Source organism: Amphibalanus amphitrite, unplaced genomic scaffold, assembly GCF_019059575.1.
Source record: "Amphibalanus amphitrite isolate SeventyFive unplaced genomic scaffold, NRLGWU_Aamphi_draft 000655F_arrow, whole genome shotgun sequence".
In the NCBI taxonomy this organism is placed as follows: domain Eukaryota; kingdom Metazoa; phylum Arthropoda; class Thecostraca; order Balanomorpha; family Balanidae; genus Amphibalanus; species Amphibalanus amphitrite.
The window spans coordinates 33,637-36,913 of NW_024882149.1; positions in this window are offsets into that span (position 1 = coordinate 33,637).

Consider the following 3,277-nt stretch of genomic DNA (forward strand, 5'->3'; position numbering starts at 1 on the left):
TATGCCTCCGGCAGGGAATAAACTGGGAGACTGGAAAAAAATAACCCAGCTGAAGCCCACGCCAAATAGGCTTTTGACACTTTCTATCCTTTTGATACCTTTTCACCTTCTATCCAGCAGGTGACTTTTTATCGTCATTCTTACATATCAAAATATATGTGTGCGAAATCAAAATATATATGTCCGTTTTGTGCTTGAAATGCTTTCCGCCAGTTCGTTAGACACACGGTCTGACGGCTCTGTTGCAGGACGCGGTGGTGACCTCGGGTGACGTCGGTCCCCCGCTGCCGGTCACCTCTGCTCTGCAGTGTGCCGCTCTCTGCGCCCACCCGGCCCGCTGCTCTGCCGCCCTGCTGACCCCGCCCCCGCTGACCCCGGCTGAGACGCCGGCGGGGTCACCTGGGGTCACAGGCTCGCCGCCAGACCGCCACTGCCGGCTGGTCGGCGGTGGACAGTTCACGGTGACCGTCCGAGGGCCCGGCTCCGACCCCGAGTGGCTGCTGCTACCGGTGCTCTGAGCCGAGGACCGCGGCAACGACCTGCTGCTGCTGTAAATGTTCCTGCTATTGGTGCCGTTATTACTGCTGCTGCTGCTGGTGCTGCTGGCTGCTGCTACCGGTGCTCTGAGCCGAGGACCGCGGCAACGACCTGCTGGTGATGTTGATGCTCCTGCTATCGCTTCTGCTATTGTTGCTGTTACTGCTGGTGCTGCTTCTGCTGCTGTTGGGTGCCAGTGCAGCCTGACCCCAAGCTCATGTTGCTTTCGGTGCTCTGAAGGCACAGCCCATGCAGGGTGGTGCAAGAGATTATTGAAGATGTGCAGTTTTTAGCTGTTATGTTTGTCCATGCAGGAACCGGGCACCCTGAGCAGTAAAAAGGGGTTTAAAGGTAGGGCTAGTGTCATCACGTCATCACGTCACCGTGTCACTCTATGTCACCTTCAGTTGAGTAAATGACGTCAGCTTCACATAGCGATCTCTGCATGTCTTACTTTTGCCTCCCGCCCATAGCAGGGCCCGTGGCGCCGGCGCGTGATGCGCCGCGCCGGCCAATTTGCCGAGGGCACACTCGAGGGCTCGAGTGGCGCGCCGCTGCTGATGGCGGGTGAAAAAGGCGCGCCGCTCGGACGGAAAATGGCGCGCCTCTTGACACCGCGCGCCGCGAGACATTCCCGCAACGGTGAGCGAGAGGAAAATAAATAGGAGAGACGCGAAGGAGAATGACGAGGAGTGAGTGAGTTAGTTGAGCGGGTTGGAGGAAAATGAGGAGAATTGGCACAGCGATAGACATCACGCGGGACCCAAAACGTTGCATTTTATTATGCATATTTCATTGCTTAACTTTAACATTCATTCTGCTCTTTCTGTTTTACTGTTGCTTTGTTTTATAAAATGAAGTATGAAATGGAACCAAACTGCCTTCAAATACCTACCAGCTCCTTAGCGTGTCTGAGAGGAAACCTAGGCGACAGGTAAGTAAAATGTCTCGCAGCTGGGACTCGTCCCGGGTGCAGTTTAATCTGATGAACACTTTGGGAGATATTCTCGTCCAGCTCATAGGGAATTCGGCTAATGTGATTCAATCAATTTTCTGGTTCATGGAGATGGCGGCAAAGACTGATTGGCTGCCAGCAGTCCGGTGATGCACATGCTCACTTCTCGGCCGCAATTTACCTCGTTATTGCTCAATAAAGGGTGATATAGCCTCTGTGTATCATCGTAATAACGATCCAGTCCTTACGGAGCTCTGTAGACGGTCAGATGCCTGCAATATAGATTGCGTTGCAGGGTACATTATTGCAATATCAGTTCACCACTTCTCTGCAAAAATGTTGGTTATTCACAGTAGTGGTTTCTGTGTCTTTATTGAATTTTTGAAAGGAGTTGTAATGCACATTCAAATGAGCCTTAACCCTCGCCGGCCGAGGGGGGGGGGGGCGGGTGCCGCCCCCCCCCCCCCATAGGGTTTTTTCGCGATAGCTCCAAACACGCTGGCGATAGAGAGCTGAAACTTGGCATACCTGACCTTTGATCCAAGCCGCATCTTTTGACACCAACCGCATTTTTGGGTCAGGTCAGGTCACTGACCTATGACGTCATAAGTGAACCTCTGCACGGTCTTCAGATGTCGCAACTTCGCAACGCCCTCACTGCCAGAGGAGATGTCACAGGGAAATGAAACTTGCAGGATCTAGTATCCATTATGAGTCTCATAACTTGTATATCTCGGATTTTTCCTAAAGGTCATATGAGGTCAGGTCATTTTCGTGACCTCACCATTATAAGTCAATGGGGAAAAATGAAAACTGCTATTCTGGCGCCGGGAACGATCTCCAACTATCTCAAGCACACAGAATCGTGATTTGATGCACTCCTTGCAAGGTCAGATGCGTCACTTTTGCAATGTTGACCTTGCGTGACGTCATTTATGACGTCATCAAGGTCATATTAGTTTTTCGTCAATAACTCTTGATCAAATTGAGCTAGCGAGTCGAGAAAGCCACCAATGGACTCAGGAAGACCTGCCGAATCGAATGATATGCGACATGACCCCTTTCGACCAACTTCGTGACCTGGGGGTGCTGACCTGACCTTGACCTGAGGTCAACATCCCAAGTTGACCTGACCCGGACAAAAAGTATATCATTCGACGCGCCGGAGCGAGGCGAACACGATGCTGCCAAAATCGCGGCTCTGCGGCCGTTTTTTGCGAAGTTATTCACCAAAAACTGAACCGTACCCTGGGGCACTTGACCTGACCTCAGAGGTCACCGGTTGACCTAGGACCTTAAAATCGGGTACCAATCTCTGCGTCTCGTAACGGCGCACACGCTCGTTTTTTCCGCGACGCGCTAGCTCCACCAGGGGCGAAACGGCGAGGGGGGGGTCGTACCCGCCCCCCCCCCCTCGGCCGGCGCGTATGTAGAAAACCAATAGGTCCGGCGAGGGTTAAGCCCGAACAAAACTTAAAAGTAGTTTGACTTCTAATCAAAGTGATCCAAGTGACAATTCATAGTGCTAGCTCGCTATATTTTCTCCATCGATTTACCATTTTAGGAAGCGAACAATATGACCACTTCCGCACTGAAATCTAAGGTCGATCATATACCCGACGATCATTCTACACATGATCTGTTCGTCCGCCTTCGGGGTATCTTTCCGTTGGTCCACCAATGGTAGGGGGCGCGGCGCCCGCTGCCTCTCCTGCGGGCGGGCGGGCGCTCCTCCCCGCCGCCCCAGACGATATAAGGCGGTGCGGCCGGCGGCAGTCCGCGCAG